The sequence below is a fragment of the Sminthopsis crassicaudata genome, chromosome 3, assembly GCF_048593235.1.
Source record: "Sminthopsis crassicaudata isolate SCR6 chromosome 3, ASM4859323v1, whole genome shotgun sequence".
In the NCBI taxonomy this organism is placed as follows: Eukaryota; Metazoa; Chordata; class Mammalia; order Dasyuromorphia; family Dasyuridae; genus Sminthopsis; species Sminthopsis crassicaudata.
In genome coordinates, this window is record NC_133619.1 from 261,960,659 (window position 1) to 261,973,596 (window position 12,938).

Sequence of the window (12,938 nt, forward strand, 5' to 3'; positions counted from 1 at the left end):
TTTAGGTTGAACTCTTCAAAGGAAAAAGGTCTTAGGGACATGCAAATATGTGATTGTGGTGGTATAAGGTGATGAGTGGATGACATTTCCAATTCAGGTTTTTAAAATTTTGCACAAAAACTTGTCCAAACATGTAATAGGTTTAGTATAGCACAATATAATATAATGGATAGGATGCTGTACTTGGATTCAGTCCAGAAGACCTAATTTCAAATCCTACCTGGATCTTGACTATATATATGAGACATTAATAGAAGGACTGGAATTTTCCTTGAAGCATCAAACTATATCAAATTGACACCGTCCGGTTTTTTTATCCCTAATTCAAAGAGAATCGTAGAATGAGTTTTTTTTATTATTATTATTTCAAACTAGAATTAGAATTATCTTTAATTATTTTATTTTAAGTGAATTTACAGAGGTAAGAGAAATTATGATAAATTATAGCATAATTTTTAAATTTTCTGTCACATGATCTATCTTGTTCTTCTGGATCTCTGAACCTCCCACCTAAATTAAGATTTGTTGGAGGGAGCTCCCTCCAAAGAAATCACACATCATTGCTGTACTGGCAATTTGTTAAATATGCCTACTTTTGTGTGCATATGCAGTTCTTGTATATGTAAATAAGTGAGATATTTAAATTTAGTTATAATTCGAGGGAACCAATGATTGGCTATCAGAGTATTATTTTAATAACTTTTTGGGAAGTTATATTCCACTCATACCAGACTGCTATCTATGTTCTTGATTTATCTCTTAGTTTGTATGCATTCACAATGGTTGTCATTCTTGCAATGTACTCCCCACTCATCTCATAGTCATTTTTTTTCAAGGCTAAAGCTAGGTGCTTTGTTTTGTACTTCTTGGAGTTTCTGATAGGTTCCTCTTCCTCTTCTCAGTCCTGGAGCACTTTGTGTGTTTCCAAATGCTTTCTAATTTGTATATCCCTTTCAATAGAATAGCTGTTTTTCAGATACTGTTCATCTTTTGCCTTGGCATTCCCAGGGTCTAGCACACAGGCACTTAATAAATGTTGATCTGTATTAAGAGGTTTGGAGGGAAATGTAGTTATGAAAAATATTGGTTTATTATGTTGCAGGCTAAATACAAGAACTTTTTAGAGTTAGTATGAGAAGCAGCATGGCATGCTAGAGAAGGAACAGACCTCAAAGCCAGGAAGACTTGCTTTTTAAAATTTTGCTTCCCACATGCTAACTCTGTAACTCTGGACAAATCACTTAACTTCTCAGTGCTTTCTGCAACTCTTGAGTCACAGAATTTTTCTCACATTGGATGACCCTATAACAATGAAATCACAGGTCAAAATAAAATAGAATAAAATACCATGTTTTTGCAGTGTAATCATGTCTGTGATTTGATTGTAAATAAAAACTCAGTTTCTTAATGCCATTAATGAGTGATTCAGGGCATTAAAATAGCACTATTTTCTTTATCCAGAAAGTCACAAACAGTATTGTAATACAATAAGGGGACCTTACTGCTTTTCAAGCTGCACATTGATTTTACAGAAAGCAGTTTAAAAACAACACACATTGTGTACACTTGTGTGTATAGTTAAAAATATAAATTGAAGTGTGAAATGACTTGACCAGAAAGTATCTGGTGGTGAAATATATAATAATCTAATTAAAATAGATTTTAAAATATCTGTTTGAATAATGAAAATTGTTCAGAATATTTTCCATTTTTGTTTATTGCAAGCTGTATGCTTCCTTGTTTACATTTGAGGTTATCTTGTTTTGGTTTTTCTTACATTTTATTTTCCTTTGGTTCATGTGTGTTCATAAAACTCAGGCAGCTGTTTTACCATTTCCTTAACTATTTTTAAGTTATTAGGAAATCTGTTATTAAAGTTTAAAACTCAAAACAGTCTACAATTGAATTGGTATTTTTATCAAGTCTAAATAATTTATGTCAGTGTTGAGAGATTATTGGCATAATGAAACTTTGTATTATGAAAAACATTATAAATGATAGTGTTCAGTTGTTTTTATTTCAACTTATTAGAATACTGAGTAATACTGTCCTGAAAGATAGCTTAATCTTGTTGCATAGATGTGACAGATGCTTAATTGAGTTTTTAACTCTAATGTAGTGCAAAGACTAGTTTCTCTTTTTGTTTTGAAAAATTAAGACATTGTCACAAAGGGACAAAAACTCAAATTTTTTATTTGGCTGCATTTTAATTGTCTTTTAGGGGAAATATAAATAAATTTCTTAATGATCTTTTCATAGAAACAGTGAGCACTTGGATTACACAAAGAATAATGCGCCTTCTAAGCTTACCATAATAATTCAGAATCTCATTTGATTCTGCCTTGTATCTCAAGATTCTAATTTCAGATTATCCTTTTAGAATTGACTATTTTTCAAAGAAGTGTTATCTGTTAAGGCAATTTCTCTTTGTGGAACTTATACCAACTTATGACAGTTTCCAGCATATTAACTCAGTTTTAGCTATCCAGCAATAATAGAATATTTGATGTGTAATTTTAATAATTTTTCTATTTTTCTTATTTGCTAGATAACCAACATAACTAATTGCATTTTAAACCAAAAAATATATATATTTTTATATGTACTTTCTCTACTTCAAGCATTGAACTACATAAGGATATCATACTTGACTCCTACTTTTGAAATATCTTATACTTTTTGGTTTGACTTGAACAAAACTTTAAAAAATATTTATGGTAGCATTTTTGGGAGGAAAACCTAAAATTGACTGAATTTTTATCCTATTAAAATATAAGTGCTTTGGGGCAAATACTTTTTTCAGTTTGGCATGTCTAGGAACAGTGATTATTTGTAAGCTATTAAGTAAAATCAGATTTAGAAAATATTCAATAAATGACACTTAAAAAGGGAAAAAAATTAAACTTGTTTTAAATTATGAGTTGTTCATTTTCCCAGTCAATCCAATTCTATTTTGTCTTGGAGATTTTTAATTCTGTAAAATTGTCCTGTAAGTCATTTTATGAAATTATAATACAACTTCTGTGGTAAAAATCAAATTGGCCTCATAAAACCTTATTTTACACATGATAAATGTTAATTTTATACTACTCGGCTTTTGAACTGTTTATGCATTTGTATATTAAATTTTCAACAAATAAAAACTACATTATAAGTTGGTTTCTGTTTATTAAGTACCTAAATGTTTTTTTTTTTTTAAGACTCTAATATTTATTACAGATTTACAAATTACAAAAATTAATGTATATTGCTGGCTGGAAGTTTTTTTTGTTTTTTGTTTTTTGTTTTTACATACAATGATTGTATATCTGCTAACAAAAAAAAAGATAGCTTTAAATAAAAAAAAAATATGCTAAACTTTTAGGCCTTCCAGTTTTTTTTTTGGATTTTATAGCCTCCTCCAAGAATTTATCAATGGATCTTTTCAGAACTTTCTTTACCTTTAAAAGCAGTATGAAGGGATTGAACAGGGGGGCAAAGTTTAAAACCTTTGCTAGAAAATTATTTCAGGGCTAGTTGAGCTCATCCCTTGCTGAAGTTAAGAGGCCTCTATATTGTCAATAAGAGTGTTTTGTAAACTACTTGATTCTGAATGGCTTTTTGGAAATGAATGTGCTCCTGAATCAGCAGGTCTGAGTCCTATAATTTTTTTAGGATATAGCCAAAGAATGGCATGAAGAATCCCAACAGTGAGAAAATGAAAACCAAGGGAAATGTTTGGAATTTTAGATTGTCTTGTTTTTATGTGGAAGAAACTGAGTTTTTTTTTTAATTTGGAATTTTAAGAAATTAATCTGCTGAAATAGATTTTGATATGATTATTTGTGAAATACCTGACAATACAAAATTCTTTTCAGGAGCCTAAACACTAGTGCTCTTCACCTTCCTTTCCCTACCCCTCTTTCTTTGACAAGAGAAAGGCAGTCAGACCCGACCAATAGAGGCACCCATAGCTCTTCTGTGAATATGGAATCCCAGTAGTAACATAGTTCAAACAAATTTCTACATAGAGATCAGTCAGGAGGTAATAGTTAAGCCCATCAAAGAGGCCAGCAGGTACAGATACAGGCTCCAGTGGTTATAGACATGGTCTCCAGGGCATGGAACAAGAAATTAGATTCCAACAATGGAAATCCAGCATCAGTAGAGTGAGCACCAATATATGCAAGGACAAAAAGCCATTTTAGGCCACTACTCACTATAATGTAAAATTAGCTCCTTTACATTACAAGTAATATGAATTACCCTTGTGAAAATTGTATGAGGATTTCCACAGTTATATAAAAAAAAAGAAAATCAGAAATGATATGAAACCTAACAAAAGACACATGGAAAAATACAGAATCTCATTGATTGCTCTTCAGGGCCAAAAATGACAGATTAGCAGGAAGTGTCACTCATTGGGTGAAGTATCTTCACTCATAAGACAGTCACCTGCTTTTGTTGGACAAAAGAATTGTCTGGAGGTACAAAAATAAATTGGAAAAGTTTCCATAGAATTGAATATAAGAAACAAAACATCTTAACCAGAACTCCACTGATTCACAGATGAATGCAGGAAAGATTTATTTTACATTCTTACAAGAATGGGTACCTAGATGAGCAGACACATCTTTGAAACTTCAAAAGCAGCATTTTATTTCCTATTCTGAAGCACAAGTCTCTCTCTTGATTCCTCATTAATTAGATGTTACAGAAGTTATACAACATGAATTTCCACTCATTACATAGCTAGCCCCTGCTTCCAAGGGAGCTTCCATTCTTTTTTTTTTTTTTTTTTTTTTCTGAGACGATTCGGGTTAAGTGACTTGCCCAGGGTCACAAGTATTTTAATTCAGATTTAAACTGAGGTCCTCCTGACTTCAGGGCTAGTGCTCTATCCACTGCACCACCTAACTGCCCCACAAGCTTCCATTCTAGAACGGGGAAAGAGGAGGACTAAGAGCAAAGAACAAAAGATTCTTTTCAAATCTCAGGCCATCACCAGTCATCAGTACCAGCCCCCAAGGAGCTTATGTTCTTTTGGGAGAGGATAATTAACCTCCACCCTTGATTATTCCTTGATGTCCTTGTGGATTTCAGTTTTCTAATTTAAGTTTCATTTCTCCAGTTTAATTTTCATAATTGTGGAAACAAATGCCAACCATTTCTACAGTTCCCCCCACTACTTTTTTTTTTTTTTTTTTTTTTTTTTTTGCTGAAGCAACTGGGGTTAAGTGACTTGTCCAGAGTCACACAGCTAAGAAGTTAAGTATCTGAGGCCAAATTTGAACTTGGGTCCTCCTGACTCCAGGGCCAGTGCTCTATCCACTGCATCACCTAGCTTTCCCCCCAAAATAATTTGGTTTCCACGTCTTTTTCTAACCCCTCAAATTTGGCTTTTTTTTTTACATCCCATTTTGTACTTCATAAAAGTCTATTAACCCCTGCCCAGATCTCCTTTTACAGGATGGATAATTAATCCCTGAATTCTCTACTTAAATTCTTCTCATAGGAGTGAAACTTCCGATTGTAACACATATTCCTCCTTTCTGGAGACTTTTTGTTTTCCTATGCCATTATATTAGTGGCACCTACCTTCACTGCCTCTCTGATGTAACTTATCCAATAATATTTACTCATCAGAGTAGGAATGACCCAAATGCAGAGCTAGATTTCTAGCCTTGAATTCATCAGTTACTGTCCTTGACTTAATTCTTCTAATTCACTTTTTATTACTTCATTCAATGCCAAGGTAAAGGTCAATCAGTTCCTGGACAAAGCAGGTTGGAGAGTGCTGCCTCCACAATACCACCCAACGCCTGCTGGCCTCCCCAACCCCCACCCCCATCCCTTTACCATCTTCAGCCCTCCCTTATTTTTGTGTCTGTCCAGACCTATTGCCTTTCAAAGGCTCTCCTAATGTAAAAAATGAAATAAGAACTGAGGAAAAGCAGGATCAGCAACACTTAGTGGACAAAAAGCAAGAGATAATCAGTTATATTCTTTATCTTCACTTCAAAAAGTTTTGGTACAGGCTAGAGATCAATGAGAAGACAGAAGAATTATATCCTGTTATAGAGGAAGATGACCTTTTTAACCCAGGGCAGAGAATCTCAGACATGAACCACTCCCTTTAAAGTTCTAACCCAGGTTAAGGACTCGGTTCATATGTTAATACTTGAAACAATGTCACAGACAATTTTATGCCCAATAATTAGAAAGCACTCGCATGGGCAGTGTTGACTCCAGGCCAGGCAATGTCCTGGATGGCAGAATTTTTAGAACAGACTCGGTTGACTGCCACTCAGATTGCTCCAGGAGCAAGCATAAAGTTATACGTTGAGCAATTTAGCGGCACTGGGGCTCATGCAGACACCGGAGATCAAATTCATTTTATTGAAGAGATATATCTCCAAATATCCCAATGTGCCAGAACAGTATGGAATGGGATTCCTGTAGAAAAGGATGAAAAGGAAAGCTTTACCCAAATAAGACAAAAAAACTGGCAAACCCTTCACTGATTTTGTTACTCAATTACAAGATGCTGTAGCTAAGGCCATGGGAAATGTAGGAGGTGTAGATAGGATATTAAAGACTTTATTACAGGAGGACTGTAATGCAGATTGTCACAGAGCAATGGTTATTACTGCCTACCCCCTCATGCTGTTTGTAAAGTGCCCATTCAAACAGTATCAAAGAGGAAAACAACTAAAAATCCTTGTTATAAACCCTCCACTACTCCAATATTAAGTAGCTATCCCAGTCATACAAATATATGAGAAAGTGCCTGTGTCTGTAACTATGATTAATACTGACAATATTGAAACATATCTTAACAAAGGACAACATATAGCTCAAAGAATAGTCATTCCATCTGAATTTATGGTTAAAACAGAAGATGATAACTGTGAATTAGCCCCACAGATGGGTCCAAATTCAGAGGCCATTGTACAAACATTTTAAAAGGCTATCACACTCAGTGGATACTGACCCTTACTTTGAATAACCAACAATTTGAAGGATTGATAGACACTGGAGCTGACAGGACTGTGGTGGCTGCTTCTCAATGGCCCTCATGGTGGCCTATGACTTCAGCTAACAACAGAGTAGCAGAGGTACAAGGAAGTAAAGAGGCTTTGATGTCCACTGAACTGGTAAATTGTCAAAAAGCTGGAAAGACAGGAACCATTTTTCCTTTAATAATAGATGGCTTACATATTAACTTATGGGGTAAAGATATATTACATCAATTAGGGATGAAAAACACCACAGATCTTTAGAAGGGATTATTGCTGCTGCGGCTTTCACCGCTCCAAAAATGACTTGGACTACCAACACACCAATATGGGTAGAGCAATGGTCCCTGACCAAAGAAAAAGCAGCATCTTTACATCAATTAGTACAAGAACAATTAGAATTTTTTTAAATTTAATTTTATTTTATAATTATAACTTTTTTTTTGACAGTACATATGCATGGGTAATTTTTTACAACATTATCCCTTGCACTTACTTCTATTCAGATTTTTTCCCTTCCTCCCTCAACCCCCTCCCCCAGATGGCAAGGAACAATTAGAATTAGGACATATTGAGAGAACAAATAGCCCATGGAGCTCCCCTGTATTTGTTATAAAGAATAGACATGACAGCTGAAATAGTAAGGGAAACCTTGCTCAGAATTATTCAATTAACAGGAGAAATAGGAATTATATGGATTAACATAGACAAGGATAGGTTAGATTGTTTACTAGCTATCAGGAAACCTGGACCATTTTGTTGTTAGGGTTAGAAGTGAAAGCAGGAAAAATCCTGACCCAATTGCCATTTATGAACAGTGCAAATGGATATTTCCCATAAAAACAAAAATACATCCACTTAAAGACCCTAATGTTTCACTGATGCCACCAAGCAAAATAAAGTGGCCATATATTCCCCACAATTGGGTATCTCTAATGTATTTATTATACCTTACACCTCAACATAGCAAAATGAGTTGTATGCCATTATACAAACATTGAAAATAGACAAACCCATCCATCAATATAATTTTAGATAATCACCATGCAGTTGGAGTGATCCAGAGAATAGAGACAACATACATAAAGGCTCAAACAGGACCTATCTTCTCATTGTTTCAGAAAGTACAAGAAGTGATTTTAATGAGAGTCCACCCTTTTTATATAATGCACATTCGCTCTCATATGGATGGGCTGGGACCTATATTTGAAGGGAATAAAATAGTGGATCTTGCACAATGTATTCTTCTCTGCCCTCTAGAACAAGCAGTAAAAGCTCATGAATACTTGCATCTATCTGCCAGATCTCTCCAGAGATTGTATGGGGTGTCTTGGCAAGAAGCAGCAAGCATAATAAAAAGATGTGTAGCTTGTATGCTATATTCTCTCTCTCTTTTTTTTTTCCCCAGACCTATTAACTTTATTTATTTATTTATTTATTTTTAATATTTTATTTTATTTTATTTATTTGTTTTTGTTTTTGGTTTGTTTTGTTTTTAATTTTGTTTTTTGTTTTTTATTAATTTTTATAATTATAACATTTTCTTTGACAGTACATATGCACAGGTAATTTTTTTTTTTTACAACATTATCCCTTGTACTCCCTTCTGTTCTGAGTTTTTCCCCTCCTTCCCTCCATCCCCTCCCCTAGAAGGCACGCATTCCCATACATATTAAATATCTTATAGTATATCCTAGGTACAATATATATGCGCAGAACCAAATTTTGTTGTTGTTGTTGTTGCAAAGGAAGGATTGTATTCACAAAATAAAAATAATCTGGGAAGAGAAACAAAACAAAACAAAACAAAACAAAACAAAGAAAACCAATGCTCACAGTTTACACTCATTTCCAAGTGTTCCTTTTCTGGATGTAGCTGATTCTGTCCATCATTGATCAATTGGAATTGGATTAGTTCTTCTCTTGAAAATATTGAGTTGAAAATATCCACTTCCATCAGAATACATCCTCATACAGTTTCATTGTTGAAGTGTATAATGATCCCCTAGTTCTGCTCGTTTCACTCAGCATCAGTTGATGTAAGTCTCTCCAAGCCTCTCTGTATTCCTCCTGTTGGTCATTTCTTACAAAACAATAATATTCCATAACATTCATATACCACAATTTACCCAACCATTCTCCAATTGATGGACATCCATTCATTTTCCAGTTTCTAGCCACTACAAAAAGGGCTGCCACAAACATTTTGGCACATACAGGTCCCTTTCCCTTCTTTAGTATTTTCTTGGGATATAAGCCCAGTAGTAGCACTGCTGGGTCAAAGGGTATGCACATTTTGTTAACTTTTTGGGCATAGTTCCAAATTGCTCTCCAGAATGGTTGGATTCTTTCACAGCTCCACCAACAATGCATCAGTGTCCCAGTTTTCCCACAGCCCCTCCAACATTCATCGTTATTTGTTCCTGTCATCTTAGCCAATCTGACAGGTGTATAATGATATCTCAGAGTTGTCTTAATTTGCATTTCTCTGATCAATAGTGATTTGGAACACTCTTTCATATGAGTGGAAATAGTTTTAATTTCATCATCTGAAAATTGTCTATTCATATCCTTTGACCATTTATCAATTGGAGAACGGCTTGATTTCTTATAAATTAAAGTCAATTCTCTGTATATTTTGGAGATGAGGCCTTTATCAGAACCTTTACCTGTAAAAATGTTTTCCCAATTTGTTACTTTCCTTCTAATCTTGTTTGCATTAGTTTTATTTGTGCAGAAACTTTTTAATTTGGTGTAATCAAAATTTTCTATTTTGTGATCAATAATGGTCTCTAGTTCTCCCTTGGACACAAACTCCTTCCAGAGGTAAACCATCCCATGTTCCTCCAATTTATTTATGATTTCGTTCTTTATGCCTAAATCTTGGACCCCTTTTGATCTTATCTTAGTATGTGGTGTTAAGTGTGGGTCCATGCCTAGTTTCTGCCATACTAGTTTCCAGTTTTCCCAGCAGTTTTTGTCAAATAATGAATTCTTATCCCAAAATTTTGGATCTTTGGGTTTATCAAACACTAGATTGTTATTTTTATTCACTATCTTGCCCTGTGAACCTAACCTATGCCACTGATCAACTAGTCTATTTCTTAGCCAATACCAAATGGTTTTGGTGACTGTTGCTTTATAATATAGTTCTAGATCAAGTACAGCTAGACCACCTTTATTTAATTTTTTTTCATTACTTCCCTTGAAATTCTCAACCTTTTGTTGTTCCATATGAATTCTGTTGTTATTTTTTCTAGGTCATTAAAATAGTTTCTTGGGAGTCTGATTGGTATAGCACTAAATAAATAGATTAGTTTAGGGAGTATTATCATCTTAATTATATTCACTTGGCCTATCCAAGAGCACTGAATGTCTTTCCAATTATTTAAATCTGACTTTATTTTTGTGGCAAGTGTTTTGTAATTTTGCTCATATAATTCCTGACTCTCCTTTGGTAGATATATTCCCAAATATTTTATACTATCGACTGTTATTTTGAATGGAATTTCTCTTTGTATCTCTTGCTATTGGATTGTGTTGGTAATGTATAAAAATGCTGAGGATTTATGTGGATTTATTTTGTATCCTGCAACTTTGCTAAAATTCTGAATTATTTCTAATAGCTTTTTTAGAGAGTCTTTGGGGTTCTCTAAGTATACCGTCATGTCATCTGCAAAGAGTGATAATTTGATTTCCTCATTTCCTACTCTAATTCCTTGAATCTCTTTCTCTGCTCTTATTGCCGAGGCTAGAGTTTCTAGTACTATATTATATACTAATGGTGATAGTGGGCAAACATGTTTCACTCCTGATCTTACAGGGAAAGGTTCTAGTTTATCGACATTACATATGATGCTTACTGAAGGTTTTAAATATATGCTCGTTATTATTTTAAGGAATAGTCCATTTATTCCTATACTCTCAAGCGTTTTTAGTAGGAATGGATATTGGATTTTATCAAATGCTTTTTCTGCATCTATTGAGATGATCATATGGTTTTTATTAATTTGATTATTAATATGGTCAATTATACTAATAGTTTTCCTAATATTAAACCAGCCCTGAATTCCTGGTATAAACCCCACTTGGTCATAGTGTATTATCCTGGGGATGATTTTCTGAAGTCTTTTTGCTAATATCTTATTTAAAATTTTAGCATCAATATTAATTAAGGAAATTGGTCTATAGTTTTCTTTCTCAGTTTTCAATCTACCTGGTTTAGGTATCAGTACCATGTCTGTGTCATAAAAGGAATTTGGTAGGACTCCTTCAATCCCTATTTTTTCAAATAGTTTATATAGCATTGGAGTTAGTTGTTCTTTAAATGTTTGGTAGAATTCACATGTAATGTATGCTATATTCTCAAAGACCTGCAGGCCTGGGGACTAACCCCAGAGGTAATAGGCCAAATGATACATGGCAATTGGATGTTACACATATGGGAAAAACATGCATTCATGTTACAGTTGACATTTGTTTAGTCTTTGTATCTACATTCTCTCAATGACAAGAAGCTGCTTCACATGTAATAAATCACCTATTTCACTGTTTTGCCTCTATGGTATCCCACACACCATTAAGACTGATAATGGATGGTCATATACCTTAAAAATATTAAAACGGATCATATTTTTGGAATTCCCTACCACCCTACAGGATAGGCCATTGTAGAAAGGACTAATCAGACCCTCAAGAGATCTATCAAAAACAAAAATAGGGAGATGGAGGTAGGATCACTCAGAAAGATATAGATAAAACAGTGTAGACAATAAATTACTTAAAACTTGATTCAAATAATTTAAGTCCAGTTATGAAATACTCTGGTGAACAAAGACTCGCTCAAAGATAACACTCCATCTTCATTAATAAGGCCTCCTGAGAATGAGACCATGGTAATGAAAAAGGGTCCTGAAGGATGGGAGGGACCTATAGGGTTCTAATGTGGGGGCCAGGATATGCTTGTATCTCCACAGGAGAAAACCTTCAGCAGTGGATTCCCACCAGACATTTCAAAGTTGTCCACAGAACTGAAGAGGAAAAGAGGGAAGAAAAGGTGACCATCCAACAGGAGGAGAAGATTCCCCAACACTCCTAGATAGATGTTTTCTATATATATGGGATTGTGTTACTGGCAACAGAGTGTTGGACTACCAACACACCAGTATGGGTTGACCGGACCCACCATGACCTAGGATTGTCTCATGGGCGGTGGGGTATCATGTGACACATGCTGGGCATTCAGGGGATGCCCTGTCATAGAGACACCCTCATCTGTGCCGGAGGATTGTGTCTACATAATGGATCATCAATTTGGCCCCTTAGAAAGCACAGGCCTCCATGGGACACATTCTGGTCACTCAAGAATTGGGCCGGTAGTTTGGCACATGGAAAAACATCTTGGGACCTGGTTCTTGGACAAATGGCATAAGAATTGGATACCAGTTTTATACTAAAGCCTGTCTAGGAGGGAAATATGCATTTATGTGGGGAGACTGGGAGGGAAATATGCATTTATGTGGGGAGACTGTGTAACTGTTTCCAAAGAAACATTAGATTTTTACAATGTTACTTGTTGGAATTGTATAGTTAGTGATTGCTTGCATACTGAAATTGAAAACCAGATTGTATTTGTAATCACTAGAGCTCATGGATCAATGCTTCCTGTCAAAAGTGAGAAATGGTATCATACTAAGACTGATCATATATTCAATACCATAATAGAAAAGAAGGAAACAGACCTCAGTCCCATTAGAAAAAAGAGTTGTATCAGCTGTGCCATATTAGGTATCACTATGTTGGTTTCACTTGTAATTTCATCAATCTTTCTTGCAATGTCCATAGCTAATGTACAAAACAGCATAGTACAACCTAGATATATAGAGAGGAAGTAGCTAGGAATGTCTCAGTGGGTTTTGCCCGAGAAGCTAAGATAGATGA